This window comes from Panulirus ornatus, chromosome 32, assembly GCF_036320965.1.
Source record: "Panulirus ornatus isolate Po-2019 chromosome 32, ASM3632096v1, whole genome shotgun sequence".
NCBI classification, from domain to species: domain Eukaryota; kingdom Metazoa; phylum Arthropoda; class Malacostraca; order Decapoda; family Palinuridae; genus Panulirus; species Panulirus ornatus.
The window spans coordinates 11,561,519-11,578,435 of NC_092255.1; the positions used below are offsets into that span (position 1 = coordinate 11,561,519).

The 16,917-nt window shown below is 36.0% G+C and overlaps 1 long non-coding RNA gene across 3 annotated transcripts; it reads right to left on the bottom strand.

The window, feature by feature from the left end:
* Window positions 1-4,461: 4,461 nt before the first annotated feature.
* LOC139759302 (uncharacterized) lies at window positions 4,462-12,411 on the bottom strand. 3 transcript variants are annotated; one of them, XR_011715036.1, is made up of 8 exons: window positions 12,301-12,411; window positions 10,995-11,112; window positions 10,600-10,779; window positions 9,312-9,429; window positions 8,403-8,515; window positions 6,237-6,352; window positions 5,775-5,876; window positions 4,462-5,038 (listed from the first exon to the last, which is right to left on the bottom strand). It is a non-coding gene; the product is annotated as an uncharacterized lncRNA (long non-coding RNA). The 3 variants fall into 3 exon arrangements; XR_011715035.1 differs by lacking the exon at window positions 5,775-5,876; XR_011715037.1 differs by lacking the exons at window positions 5,775-5,876; window positions 9,312-9,429; window positions 10,600-10,779.
* Between the last annotated feature and the right edge of the window lie 4,506 nt (window positions 12,412-16,917).

The following is a 16,917-nucleotide window of genomic DNA, read 5'->3' on the forward strand; positions in this document are numbered from 1 at the left end:
GGATGGAAAAATGGAAGCGGAAGTGGATCATAGGGTGGGGGAGGGGGCGAAAATTCTGGGAGCATTGAAGAATGTTTGGAAGTCGAGAACATTATCTCGGAAAGCAAAAATGGGTATGTTTGAAGGAATAGTGGTTCCAACAATGTTGTATGGTTGCGAGGCGTGGGCTATGGATAGAGTCGTGCGCAGGGGGATGGATGTGCTGGAAATGAGATGTTTGGGGACAATGTGTGGTGTGAGGTGGTTTGATCGAGGAAGTAACGTAAGGGTAAGAGAGATGTGTGGAAATAAAAAGAGCGTGGTTGAAAGAGCAGAAGAGGGTGTTTTGAAATGGTTTGGGCACATGGAGAGAATGAGTGAGGAAAGATTGACCAAGAGGATATATGTGTCGGAGGTGGAGGGAACGAGGAGAGGTGGGAGACCGGATTGGAGGTGGAAAGATGGAGTGAGGGATATTTTGTGTGAGGGAGATTTTGTCTGTTTACTTGCGCTACCTCGCAAACGCGGGAGACAGCGACAAAGCAAAAAAAAAAAAGAAAATATATATATCTATATATATATATATGGGCACATGGAGAGAATGAGTGAGGAAAGATTGACCAAGAAGATATATGTGTCGGAGGTGGAGGGAACGAGGAGAAGAGGGAGACCAAATTGGAGGTGGAAAGATGGAGTGAAAAAGATTTTGTGTGATCGGGGCCTGAACATGCAGGAGGGTGAAAGGAGGGCAAGGAATAGAGTGAATTGGAGCGATGTGGTATACCGGGGTTGACGTGCTGTCAGTGGATTGAATCAAGGCATGTGAAGCGTCTGGGGTAAACCATGGAAAGCTGTGTAGGTATGTATATTTGCGTGTGTGGACGTATGTATATACATGTGTATGGGGGGGGGGGGTTGGGCCATTTCCTTCGTCTGTTTCCTTGCGCTACCTCGCAAACGCGGGAAACAGCGACAAAGTATAATAAAGTAAATAAATAATATATATATATATATATATATATATATATATATATATATATATATATATATATATATATATATATATATATATATATATATATCTTTTCTTTTCTTTCAAACGATTCGCCATTTCCCGCATCAGCGAGGTAGCGTTAAGAACAGAGGACTAGGCCTTTGAGGGAATACCCTCACCTGGCCCAATTCTCTGTTCCTTCTTTTGGAAAATTAAAAAAAAAAAAACGAGAGGGGAGGATTTGCAGCCCCCCGCTCCCTTCCCTTTTAGTCGCCTTCTACGACACGCAGGGAATACGTGGGAAGTATTCTTTCTCCCCTATCCCCAGGGATGATATATATATATATATATATATATATATATATATATATATATATATATATATATATATATATATATATATATATATATATATATATATATATATATATATATTCATATATATATATATATATCTTAAAGAATCAGTATGTGCATTTAAGAGTGGTTGGCTGGCTTGCATAAATAAGCCTAGGAGAGACCCGTTCAAGCCCTTTCTTTTGCAGAGTGCATTTTAAATTTTGCAAATTGTGTTCCCATTTGTAAATGCATGCAGGTATATATATCTCATTGGATCAGTACGTGTTTTTAAGACTGGAGGTAGGTGCGTGTTGGTGAATTACGGGATAGATGGTTGGGTAGCAAGCTTGCATAAATAAATCTAGGAGAGTCCCGTTCAAGACCCTATTTTTGCAGAGTGGAGGTTAAATTAAGCGAATTTTGTTTCGATTTTTACATACATGCAACCATACATATATCAATGGATCAGTATGAGCTTTTAAGAGTGTAGGTAGGTGCGTGTTGGTGGATTACTGGATAGGTGTTTGGGTAGCAGGTATGTATAAATAAGCCTAAGAGAGACCTATTCAAGCCCTCTTTTTTCAGAGTGGATGTTTAATTAAGCGAATTTTTTTTTTCCATTTGTACATGCATGCAGCTATACATATGTCCATGGATCAGTATGTGCTTTTAAGAGTGTAGGTAAGTGCTTGTTGGTGGATTACTGGATAGATGGTTGTTTAGCAGGCTTGCATAAATAAGCCTAGGAGAGACCCGTTCAAGCCCCTATTTTTGCAGAGTGGAGGTTGAATTAAGCGAGTTTTGTTAAGATTTGTACATACATGCATCCATACATATCTCAAAGGATCAGTATTTGCTTTTAAGAGTGTAAGTAGGTGCGTGTTCGTGGATTAATGGATAGATGGTTGGGTTGCAGGCTTGTATAAATAAGCCTAGGAGAGACCCGTTCAAGCCCTTCTTTTTGCAGAGTGGAGGTTAACTTAAGCGAATTTTGTTTCCATTTGTACATGCATGCAGCCATACGAATCTCAATGGATCAGTATGTGCTTTTAGGAGTGTACGTAGGTGCGTGTTGGTGGGTTACTGGATAGATGGTTGGGTAGCAGGCTTGCATAAATAGGCCTAGGAGAGACCCATTCCAGCCCCTCTTTTTGCAGAGTGGAGGTTAAATTAAGCGAATTTTTTTCCACTTGTACATGGATGCAGCCATACATATCTCAATGAATCAGTATGTGCATTAAAGAGTGGGTAGCAGGCTTGCATAAATAAGCCTAGGAGAGACCCGTTCAAGCCCCTATTTTTGCAGTGTAGTTTCGATTTATACATGCTGCCATACATACTCTTTTGCAGAGTGGAGGATAAATAAGCGAATTTTGTTACCACTTGTACATGCATGAAGCCATACATATCTCAATGGATTAGTATGTGCATTTAAGAGTGGGTAGCAGGCTTGCATAAATAACCCTTTTTTATATTAAGCGAATATTTTTCCCATTTGTACATGCATGCAGCCATACATATCTCAATGGATCAGTATGTGTTTTTAAGAGTGTAGGTAGGTGCATGTTTTTGGATTACAGGCTAGCATAAATAAGCCTAGGAGAGAACTATTCAAGCCCCTATTTTTGCAGAGTGGAGGTTAGATAAAATGAATTTTGTTTCGATTTGTACATACATGCAGCTATACATATCTCAATAGATCAGTATGTGCTTTAAAGAGTGTAGGTAGGTGCGTATTGGTGGATAACTGGATCGATGGTTGGGTAGCAAGTTTGTATAAATAAGCCTGAGAGAGACCCGTTCAAGCACCTCTTTTTGCAGAGTGGAGGTATAATTAATCGAGTATTGTTCCCATTTGTAAATGCCTGCAGCTATACATATCTCAATAGATCAGTATGTGTTGGTGGTTTACTGGATAGAGGGTTGGGTAGCAGGCTTGCATATATAAACCTAAGAGCGACCCGTTTAACCCCTCTTTTTCAGAGTGGAGGTTTAATTAAGCGAATTTTTTTCCACTTGTACATGCATGCAGCTATACATATCTCAATGAATCACTATGTGCATTTAAGGGTGGTTAGCAGGCATACATAAATAAGGCAAGGAGAGACCCGTTCAAGTCCCTCCTTTCGAAGAGTGCAGGTTAAATTTTGCAAATTTTGTTTTCATTTTTACATGCATGAAGCTATATATGTTAATGGATTAGTATGTGCTTTTAAGTGTCGGTAGGTGCGTGTTAGTGGATTACTGGGTAGATGGTTGGGTAGAAAGCTTGCATAAATAAGCCTAGGAGAGACCCGTTCAAGCCCCTCTTTTAGCAGAGTAGATTTTAAATGAAGCGAATTCTTTTTCCCATTTGTACATCCATACAGACATACATATCTCAATGGATTAGTATGTGCTTTTAAGAGTGTAGGTAAGTGCTTGTTGTTGGATTACTGGATAGATGATTGTTTAGCAGGCTTGCATAAATAAGCCTAAGAGAGACCCGTTAAAGCCCCTCTTCTTGCAGGTTGGAGATTAACTTAAGCGAATTTTGTTTCCATTTGTACATGCACGCAGCCATACTTATCTCAATGGATCAGTATGTGCTTTTAAGAGTGTAGGTAGGTGCGTGTTGGTGGATTACTGGATAGATGGTGGGGTTTGCATAAATAAGCCTAGGAGACACCCGTTCCATCCCCTCTTTTTGCAGAGTGGAGGTTAAATAATGCGAAGTTTTTCCGTTACTACATGGATGTAGCCATACATATCTCAATGGATCATTATGTGCAATAAAGAGTGGAGACCCGTTCAAGGCCCTATTCTTGCAGAGTGTTTTCGATTTGTACATTCTTGCAGCCATACATACTCTTTTTGCAGAGTGGAGGATAAATAAGCGAATTTTGTTTCCATCTGTACATGCTTGAAGCCATTCATATCTCCATGGATTAGTATGTGCATTTAAGAGTGGGTAGCAGGCTTTTATAAATAAGCCTAGTAGAGACCGGTTCAAGCCCCTCTTTTTGCAGAGTGGAGGGTAAATTAGGAGAATTTTGTTTCGATTTTTACATACATGCAGCCATACATATCTCAATGGATCAGTGCGAGCTTTTAAGAGTGTAGGTAGGTGCGTGTTGGTGGATAAATGATGTGATAAAAGGAAACAAATGATCTTGTGATATTTACTTGGCGCAATACATTGTTGATAGATATATATCAGAACATTTTGTTTTCATCTTATAGGAGACAGTCTGACAAACATGCATACTGACATTCACATGCAAGCACAAGCAGTCATATATCTTCCTAGTCTTTAAAGAATGTAAAAATGATTTGAAATAACGAGCAAATCTATTCAAAACCTTTTAAAACGTAACAACCTATGTAGATAGAAATACTCTTGAATAAGAGTATTTCTATCTACATAGAAATATATTCAGTCATACTCGTTGAAAATGAAAACAAGCAATAATATGAAATAAGAGAAGAATTATCTGAAATATCTGAAATATCTGAAACATTGCCAAAATTGATATTGAAACAATTCAAGACCCACATGCCATTTATGATTTTCAATTGTAAAAAAAACACTTCTCTAACACTGCATCAGACCAGAATCAAAGTCTCACTTCGGCGTTCATTCGTAGCTGGTGTTTTCCTTTTCTCGTGCAAAATTCTCCTGTTTCCCAGCGGAGAGACGTTTTATGCCCTTCACGTTGCCTTTGCCGCTCATGTTCTCTCTGCCAACTACAAAAGAAAACCATGTTTAAAAGGAATAGACACTCATTTGCCTAAATTGAAAATTTCAATTTCAGTTATCAATCATTTACAAAATGTACAATGAAATTGTACATAATTGATATAGTGTTTCCAGATACATTGCTTACTCTGATGCAGGTATTTCATTCTCTACGCATCATTCATCATTCATTACGTTTAATTGCTGTCAGCTTTCACTGGCACATGAAGTTTTAAAAGGATCCGGTAGTCTGTTACTGTTTGAATATTGCACACCTCAAACGAAAAAAGTCTTTCTAATATTGCTAAATCATCAAATTAGTAAAACCATGCGAACTGTAATAACGTATATGGCCGGTTAAACGTTCCAGGATGAACAATCATAAGCTGTAATCTGAGTGAATAGTAATATACTTCCAAGTCTCTGTCTACCGAGTTCAATGGTTCTCTACGTTTTCTGGTTGTGGTCTTTACACTAAGTACATCTAAGCAAAAAGAAGTGTTTCTTGTAATAAATCTATCAAGTATATCTGGCGATGACGAGGATACATCAATTGCCAAGTTATTGGCAGTCCGATCAGCTACACGATTTCCACTACCATTGTTCAGATGAGTGGGGTTGGCATTGATTTGTTCCCTACTGACGTCTGCCCATATGCTTATTCATTGATAATGAACATTTAAGTGTCCTGAAACTACTTCACGATGAGATAATTGATTAACAAGCCAACTACCATTGCCTTACCTTGCGCAATGTCACTTCGCATATAGTTATGGCTACCTCCGCTAGGGAGCAGTGGTGGCTTGACTAACGGCGTCTATCATTATGTTTATCCTGATCTCCTGCCTTGTGCATACAGACAAATCACAAAGTATTGCATTAAATTTAAAAAACACTTCCATTGTAAACACTTTGAGTGAATAACACTCCTACAAACAATAAACTTTCAAGGTTACGAGAAACACCACTTAACATATATTTAACACATATAGCATACACCAAAATTAATTATATATGAATAATCCAAAGAAAGTAAAGTTGAATGAAAGCTGAAAGAAGAGAGTTTATCATGGCATTCTAAAGGAAACCAAAATGGCATCCAAGCTACAAGTGTAATCCTTTTATTTCGCATAAAAGCTCAAGGAAGCCCACATGTCTAGCAAAAGGCAGATAAACATTGCCATATCGCTGAATAGTCTGACTTACCGAAAAGACGAGTAGACACTACAACATCAGAAGAGACAGACTTGAAATACAGAGCTTAAGAACACATCCGTCTTCGGAGACGACACATACAACACTAAATAGAAATGGCGGCCCTGCTGTAGAGAAACAGATACAAAGAAACGTAATTAAAAGAATTTGTGATGCTTGCAGTAACGCCATCTGGAAGAGCGATTCAAAACTATTAGAAAACGGGAAATATCTTATCCATCAAAGAAAACGGGAAACATAGTTCCTAGATATTCAAATGTGCCATAGTATCTGCAGGGAATAGAGTCCTTGGTTCTATTTTTTGTGGTATGAATGTTATCTTTTGCTTTAGCAATGGAAAACAATATAAACTTGACATTTTGTTAAATGACAGAAGTTTCTTCATAGTTCAACGACCATATATCTTTTTTATTTTCGTTATGCTGGTAATTTATCGTGATTTAGATTTTCCTAATGCTGTTACGTTTCACTTCATTTCTAAATGATGTGATAAAAGGAAACAAATGATTGAGTGATATTTATTTGGCGCAATACAATACATTGATAAATATACATCAGGACATTTTGTTTTCATCTTATAGGAGACAGTCTGACAAACAAGCATATTGACATTCATATGCAAGCACAAGAATGTAAAGCGGATGTAAGATAATGAGCAAGTCTTTTCAAAATCTTTTAAAACTTAAGAACTTGATATGCACGAGTAATTCCATCTACAGGGAAATATATTCAGTCGTACTCGAAGAAAATGAAAACAAGCAAAAATATGAAACAAGAGAAGACACCTATTAATAATATCTCAAAAATTTCCAAAATAGATATTGAAACAATTCAAGACCCACATGCCATTTATGATTTTGAAATGTAAAAAACACATCTCTTTAACACTTCGGCGTCATTCCTAGCTGGCGTGTTCCTTTTCTCGTGCTAAATTCGCCAGTTTCCCAGCGGAGAGACGTTTTATGCCCTTCACGTTGCCTCTGCCGCTCAAGTTTTCTCTACCAACTATAAAAGAAAACCATGTTTACAAGGAATGGACACTCACTTGCCTAAATTGAAAATTTCAATTTCAATTATCGATCATTTACATAACGTAAGCATCATTAATCATTCTTGCCACGTCTAACTGCTTTCAGCCTTCACTGGCAACATGATGTTTTAAAAGGATCCGGTGGTCTGTTACTGTTTGTATATTGCACACTTAAAACCAAAAACGTCATTCAAATTTGCTAAATCTTCAATATAGAAAAACCATGTGAACTGTAATAACGTATATGACCTGTTAAACGTTCAGTGATGAACAATCATAAGCTGTAACTTGAGTGAATAGTAATATACTTCCAAGGCTCTGTCTACCGAGGTCAATGGTTCTCTAAGTTTTCTGGTTGTGGACTTATAACTAAGTACACCTAACTAAGAAGATGCTTTTCTTGTAATAAATTTATCAAGTATATCTGGCGACGACGAGGATACATCAACTGCCGAGTTATTGTCAGTCCGATCATCTCCACGATTTCCACTACCATTGTTCAGAAGAGTGAGGTTGGCATTGATCATGATATGAACCATTTGTTCCCTACTGGCGTCTGCTCATATACTTATTCTTTGATAATGAACATTTAAGTGTCCTGAAACTACTTTACGATGAGATAATTGATTAACAAACCAACTACCATTGCCTTGACTTGCGCAATGTCACTGCGCATGTAGTTATGGCTACTTCCGGTAAGGAGCAGTGGTGGCTTGACTAACTTGGCGTCTATCATTATGTTTCTCCTGTGCATACAGACAAATAATAAAGTATTGCATTAAACTTAAAAAACACTTCCATTGTAAACACTTGGAGTGAAAAACACTCCTACAAACATTCCTTTATGGTTAGTAGACAATAAACTTTCAAGGCTACCAGAAACAGCACTTAACATATATTTAACACTGATAAACAGACACCAAAATTAATAATCCAAAGAAAGTAAAGTTAAATGAAAGCTGAAGGAAGAGAGTTTATCATGGCATTCTAAAGGAAACCAAAATGACATCCAAGCTAGAAGTGTAATCCTTCCTCCGAATCTATACGCGAAATAAAAGCTAAAGGAAACCCACTTCTCTACCAAAAGTTAGATAAACATTCCCATATCGCTGAATAGTTTGACTTACCGAAAAGACGAGTAGACTCGAAAACATCAGAAGAGACACTCTTGAAATACATAGCGTAAGAACACATCCATCTTCGGAGACGACACATACAAGACTAAATACAAATGGCGTCCCTGCTCAAGAGAAACAGATACAAAGAAAAGTAATTAGAAGAATTTGTGATGCTTGCAGTAACGTCATCTGGAAGAGCGATTCAAAACTATTAGAAAACGGGAAATATCTTATCCATCAAAGAAAACGGGAAACTAAAATAATTCCTAGATATTCAAATGTGCCATAGAGTCCTTTGTTCTATTTTTTTCTGGTATGAATGTTATCTTTTGCTTTAGCAATGGAAAACAATATAAACTTGACATTTTGTTAAATGACAGAAGTTTCTTCATGGTTCAACGACCATATATCTTTTTTATTTTCGTTATGCTGGTAATTTATCGTGATTTAGATTTTCCTAATACTCTTACATTTCACTTCATTTCTAAATGATGTGATAAAAGGAAACAAATGATCAAGTGATATCTATTTGGCGCAATACATTATTGACAGATATATTTCAGGGCATTTTGTTTTCATCTGATAGGAGACAGACTGATAAACATGCATATTGACATTCACATGCAAGCACAAGAATGTAAAAAGGTTGTAAATAATGAGCAAGTCATTTCACCATCTTTTAAAATTAAGAACTTGATATGCAAGAGTAATTCTATCTACATGGAAATATATTGTCATACTCGTTGAAAATGAAAACAAGCAAAAATATGAAACAAGAGAAGACACCTATTAATAATATCTGAAACATTGCTAAAATTGATATTGAAACAATTTAAGACCCACATACCATCTATGATTTTGAATTGTAAAAAAAACACATATCTTTAACACTGCATCAGACCAGAATCAAAGTCTCACTTCGGCGTTCATTCCTAGGTGGTGTGCTCATTTTCTCGTGCAAAATTCGCCTGTACCCCAGCGGAGAGACGTTTTATGCCATTCACGTAGCCTCTGCCGCTCATGTTCTCTCTGCCAACTATAAAAGAAAACCATGTTTACAAAGAATGGACACTCATTTGCCTGAATTGAAAATTTTAATTTCAATTATCAATCATTTACATAATATAAACATCATTCATCATTCTTGCCACGTTTAACTGCTGTCAGCTTTCACTGGAAATATGAAGTTTTAAAAGGACCCGGTGGTCTGTTACTGTTTGTATATTGAACCCATAAAACAAAAAACGTCATTCATATTTGCTAAATCATCAATTTATTAAAACCATGTGAACTGTAATAACGTATATGGCCGGTTAAACGTTCCAGGATGAACAATCATAAGCTGTAACCTAAGTGAATAGTAATATATTTCCAAGTCTCTTTCTACCGAGTTCAATGGTTCTCTAGGTTTTCTGGTTGTGGTCTTTCCACTAAGTATATCTAACTAAAAAGATGTTTTTCTTGTAATAAATATATCAAGTATATCCGGCGATGATGAGGATACATCAATTGCCGAGTTATTGGCAGTCCGGTCATCACGATTTCCACTACCAATGTTCAGAAGAGTGAGGCTGGCATTGATCATATTAACCATTTGTTCCCTACTGGCGTCTGCCCATATACTTATTCATTGATAATGAACATTTAAGTGTCCTGAAACTACTTTACGATGAGGTAATTGATTAACAAGCCAACTACCATTGCCTTGCCTTCCGCAATGTCACTGCGTATGTAGTTATGGCTACCTCCGCTAGGGAGTAGTGGTGGCTTGACTAATTTGGCGTCGATCATCATCTTTATCCTTATCCCTTGCCTTGTGCATACAGACAAATGATAAAGTATTGCATTGAACTTAAAAGACACTTCCATTGTAAACACTTGAAGTGAGAAACACTCCTACAAACACTGCTTTATGGTTATCAGACAATAAACTTTCAAGGCTACCAGAAACAGCACTTAACATATATTCAACACCGATAAACATACATCAAAATTATTTATATTTGAATAATCCAAAGGAAGTAAAGTCAAATGAAAGCTGAAAAAAGAGAGTTTATCATGGCATTCTAAAGGAAACCAAAATGGCATCCAAGCTAAAAGTGTAATCCTTCCTCCGAATCTATACGCGAAATAAAAGCTAAAGGAAAACCACTTGTCTACCAAAAGTTAGATAAACATTGCCATATCGCTCAATAGTCTGACTTACCGAAAAGACGAGTAGACTCTACAACATCAGAAGAGACAGACTTGAAATACAGAGCGTAAGGACACATCCGTTTTCGGAGACGACACATACAAGACTAAATACAAATGGCGGCCGTGCTCAAGAGAAACAAATACAAAGAAACGTAATTAAAAGAATTTGTGATGTCTGGAGCCACGCCATCTGGAAGGACGATTCAAAACTATTAGAAAACGGGAAATATTTTATCCATCAAAGAAACAAGCAATAATATGAAGAATTATCTGAAATATGGGAAATATCTGAAACATTGCCAAAATTGATATTGAAACAATTCAAGACCCACATGCCATTTATGACTTTGAATTGTAAAAAACACATCTCTATAACACTGCATCACAGCAGAATCAAATTCTCACTTCGGCGTTCATTCCTAGCTGGTGTGTTCCTTTTCTCGTGCAAAATTCGCCTGTTTCCCAGCGGAGAGACATTTTATGCCCTTCACGTTGCCTCTGCCGCTCATGTTCTCTCTGCCAACTATAAAAGAAAACCATGTTTACAAGGAATGATACTCATTTGCTTAAATTGAAAATTTCAATTTCAATTATCAATCATTTACATAATGTACAATGAGATTGTACATAAGTGATATAATGTTTCCAGATACACTGCTTACTCTGATGCAGGTATTTCATTCTCTACGCTTTCACCGGCAATATGAAGTTTTAAAAGGATCCGGTGGTCTGTTACTGTTTGTATATTGCACACCTCAAAAAATAAGCGTCATTCAAATTTGCTAAATCATCAATTTAGTAAAACCATGTGAACTGTAATAACGTATATGGCCAGTTAAACGTTCCAGGATGAACAATCATAAGCTGCAACCTGAGTGAATAGTAATATACTTCCAAGTCTCTGTCTACCGAGTTCAATGGTTCTCTACTTTTTCTGGTTGTGGTCTTTACACTAAGCACGTCTAAGTAAAAAGATGTTTTTCTTGTAATAAATTTATCAAGTATATCTGGCGATGACGAGGATACATCAATTACCGAGTTATTGTAAGTCCGATCATCTCCACGATTTCCACTACCATTGTTCAGAAGAGTGAGGTTGGCATTGATCATGATATTAACCATTTGTTCCCTACTGGCGTCTGATCATATACTTTTTCATTGATGATAAACATTTATGTGTCCTGAAACTACTTTACGATGAGATAATTGATTAACAAGACAACTACCATTGCGTTGCCTTGCGCAATGTCACTGCGCATGTAATTATGGCTACCTCCGCTAGGGAGCAGTGATGGCTTGACTAACGGCGTCTATCATTATGTTTATCCTGATCCCCTGCCTTGTGCATATAGACAAATAATAAAGTATAGCATTAAATTTAAAAAACACTTCCATTGTAAACACTTGGAGTGAAAAACACTCCTATAAACAATAAACTTTCAAAGCTACCAGAAACAGCACTTAACATATCTTTAACACTGATAAACATACACCAAAATGAATTATATATGAATAATCCAAAGAAAGTTAAGTTAAATGAAAGCTGAAAGAAGAGAGTTTATCATGGCATTCTAAAGGAAACCAAAATGACATCCAAGCTAGAAGTGTAATCCTTCCTCCGAATCTATACGCGAAATAAAAGCTAAAGGAAACCCACTCGTCTACTAAAAGTTAGATAAACATTGCCATATCGCTGAATAGTTTGACTTGCCGAAAAGACGAGTAGACTCGACAACATCAGAAAGAGACAGACTTGAAATACAGAGCGTAAGAATACATCCGTCTTCGGAGACGACACATACAAGACTAAATACAAATGGCGGCCGTGCTTAGGACAAACAAATACAAAGAAAAGTAATTAAGAGAATGTGTGATGCCTGCAGTAACGCAATCTAGAAGGACGATTCAAAAGTATTAGAAAACGAGAAATGTCTTATCCATCAAAGAAAACGGGATACTTTAAGATAATTCCTAGATATTCAAATGTGCCATAATATCTGCAGGGAATAGAGTCCTTTGTTCTATTATTTGTGGTATAAATGTTATCTTTTGCTTTAGCAATGGAAAAATATATAAACTTGACATTTTGTTAAATGACGGAAGTCTCTTCATGGTTCAAGGACCATATATGTTTTTTATTTTCGTTATGCTGGTAATTTATCGCGATTTAGATTTTCCTAATACTCTTACATTTCACTTCATTTCTAAATGATGTGATAAAAGGAAACAAATGATCGTGTGATATTTATTAGGCGCAATACATTGTTGACAAATATATATCAGAACATTTTGTTTTCATCTTATAGGTGACAGTCTGACAAACATGCATATTGACATTCACATGCAAGCACAAGCAGTCATATATCTTCCTCGTCTTTAAAGAATGGAAAAAGGATGTAAAATAACGAGCAAGTCTATTCAAAATCTTTTAAAACGTAACAACCTATGTAGATAGAAATACTCTTGAATAAGAGTATTTCTATCTACATAGAAATGAAAATGAAAACAAACAATAATATGAAACAACAGAAGAATTATCTGAAATATCTGAAATATCTGAAACAATGCCAAAATTGATATTGAAACAATTTAAGACCCACATGCCATTTATGATTTTGAATTGCAAAAAAACATATCTCTTTAACACTGCATCAGACCAGAATCAAAGTCTCACTTCGGCGTTCATTCCTAGCTGGTGTTTCTTTTCTCGTGCAAAATTCGCCTGTTTCCCAGCGGAGAGTCGTTTTATGCCATTCACGTTGCCTCTGCCGCTCATGTTCTCTCTGCCAACTATTAAAGAAAACCAAGTTTACAAGGAATGGACGCTCATTTACCTAAATTGAAAATTTCAATTTCAATTATCAATCATTTACAAAATGTACAATGAAATTGTACATAATTGACATAAAGTTTCCAGATTTTTGTCATCTGAACAGTTTCTTATTTCAGTCTTCTAAATAGTTCTTATCTAGTCTTCCAAACGGATCTTTTTCGTTCTTCTTCATAGATTTCTTTAATCTTCCAGGCAGGTCTTTTGTATCTTCCAACAATTATTTCTTAGTCTCCTAAACAAATGGAAAAAAAATTCGCTTATTGTAACTTACACTCTGCAAAAAGAGGGGCTTGAACCGGTCTCTCCTAGGCTTATTTATGCAAGCCTGCTACCCAAACATCTGTCCAGTATTCCATCAACACGCAACTACCTACAATATTAAAAGCATATACTGATCTAATGAGATATGTAAGGTAGTATGCCTGTACAAATGGAAAAAAAAAATGGCAAAAAGAGGGGCTACCTACCTACCTACCTACACTCTTAAAACCACATACTGATCCAATAAGATATGTATGTGTACATACATCTACAAATGGAAAACAAATTTGCTTCATTTTACCTCCACTCTGCAAAAAAACGGGCTTTTTTATGGAGGCTTTTTTTATGGAAGCCTGCTAACCATTCCAGAAATCCAGTAATCCAAAAAACACGCACCTACCTACACTCTTAAACGCACATACCGATCCATTGAGATATATATGGCTTTCAAACAGATTTTTTTTAGTCCTTTAAATCTTCCTGGCAGGTCTTTTGTATCTTCCAACATTTATTTCTTAGTCTCCTAAACAAATGGAAAGAACATTCGCTTAATGTAACCTGCACTCTGCAAAAAGAGGGGCTTGAACGGGTCTCTCCTAGGCTTATTTATGCAAGCCTGCTACCCAAACATCTGTCCAGTATTGCATCAACACGCAACTACCTACACTCTTAAAAGCATATACTGATCTAATGAGATATGTATGGTAGTATGCCTGTACAAATGGAAAAAAAATGGCAAAAAGAATGGCTACCTACCTACTTACCTACACTCTTAAAACCTCATACTGAACCATTAAGATATGTATGGTTACATACATATACAAATGGTAAACAAATTTGCTTAATTTTACCTCCACTCTGCAAAAAAAAGGGACTTTTTTATGCAGGCTTTTTTATGCAAGCCTGCTACCCATTCCAGAAATCCAGTAATCCAACAACACGCACCTACCTACACCTTACCTTAAACGCAAATACCGATCCATTGAGATACATATGGCTTTCAAACATATTTTTTTTTTTAGTCCTTCAAATGCCTTTTTTTTTATTAGTTTTCTTAACAAATCTCTTTTTAGTCCTCCAAAAATTTCTATTTAGTCTTTCAAGTACGTGTTTATTTAGAGTTCCCGAGTTGCTTTCCTTAAGTTTTCCAAACAGCAGTTTATTCTTCTTCCAAGTAGTATTTCAAACTTCTTTTAACCAAACAGATCTGTTTTAGTTTTAAAAAATCTCTTTTTAAGTATTTTCAACAGTATTTTCGTAACACTAATTTGATTTTGTCATCTGAAGTTTTTTTTTTCGGTCTTCTAAATAGTTCTTATGTAGTCTTCCAAACGGATCTTTTTCGTTCTTCTTAATAGATTTCTTTAATCTTCGAGGCAGGTCTTTTGTATCTTCCAACAGTTATTTCTTAGTCTCCTAAACAAATGGAAAAAAAAATTCGTTTATTGTAACCTACACTCTGCAAAAAGAGGGGCTTGAACGGGTCTCTCCTAGGCTTATTTATGCAAGCCTGCTACCCAAACATCTGGTCCAGTATTCTTTTGTATCTTCCAACAGTTATTTCTTAGTCTCCTAAACAAATGGAAAAAAAAATTCGTTTATTGTAACCTACACTCTGCAAAAAGAGGGGCTTGAACGGGTCTCTCCTAGGCTTATTTATGCAAGCCTGCTACCCAAACATCTGTCCAGTATTCCATCAACACGCAACTACCTACACTCTTAAAACCATTTACTGATCTAATGAGATATGTATTGTAGTATGCCTGTACAAATGGAAAACAAATATGGCAAAAAGAGGGGCTACCTACCTACCTACCTACACTCTTAAAAGCACATACTGATCCAATAAGATATGTATGGGTACATACATATAGAAATGGAAAACAAATTTGCTTCATTTTACCTCCACTCTGCAAAAAAATAGGACTTTTTTATAGAGGCTTTTTTTTATGGAAGCCTGCTAACCAATACAGAAATCCAGCAATCCAACAACACGCACCTACCTACACTCTTAAACGCACATACCGATTCATTAAGATATATATGGCTTTCAAACAGATTTTTTTTAGTCCTTCAAATGTTTCTTTTTTTTTATTAGTTTTCTTTACAAATCTCTTTTTAGTCTTCCAAAAAATTCTTTTTAGTCTTTCAAGTACGTGTTTATTTAGAGTTCCCGAGTTGTTTTTTTTAAGTTTTCCAAACAGCAGTTTATTCATCTTTCAAAAAGTTTTCCAAACAGTTCTTTTAAACAAACAGATCTGTTTTAGTTTTCCAAAAAGCTTTTTTTTTTAAGTATTTTCAACAGTATTTTTGTAACACTAATTTTTTTTTGTCATCTGAACATATTTTTTTTTCAGTCTTCTAAATAGTTTTTATCTAGTCTTCCAAGCGGATCTTTTTCGTTCTTCTTAATATTTTTCTTTAATCTTCCTGACAGGTCTTTCGTATCTTCGCACATTTATTTCTTAGTCTCCTAAACAAATGGAAAGAACATTCGCTTATTGTAACCTGAATTCTGCAAAAAGAGGGGCTTGAACGGGTCTCTCCTAGTCTTATTTATGCAAGACTGCTACCCAAACATCTGTCCAGTATTCCATCAACACGCAACTACCTACGCTCTTAAAAGCATATACTGATCTACTGAGATATGTATGGTACTATGCCTGCAAAAATGGAAAAAAAATTGCAAAAAGAGGGGTTACCTACCTACCTACCTACCTACACTCTTAAAAGCATATACTGAACCATTAAGATATGTATGGTTGCATACATATACAAATGGAAAACAAATTTGCTTAATTTTACCTACACTCTGCAAAAAAAAGGGACTTTTTTATGCAGGCTTTTTTATGCAAGCCTACTACCCATTCAAGAAATCCAGTAATCCAACAACACTCACCTACCTACACTCTTAAACGTACATACCGATCCATTGAGATATATATGGCTTTTAAACAGATTTTTTTTTAGTCCTTCAAATGTTTCTTTTTTTTACTAGTTTTCTTAACAAATCTCTTTTTAGTCTTCCAAAAAATTCTGTTTAATCTTTCAAGTACGTGTTTATTTAGAGTTCCCGAGTTGTTTCTTTTAAGTTTTCCAAACAGCAGTTTATTCATCTTCCAAGCAGCTTTTCAAACAGTTCTTTTAACCAAACAGATCTGTTTTAGTTTTCCAAAAAGCTCTTTTTAAGCATTTCCAGTGGTATTTTCGTAACACTAATTTGATTTTGTCATC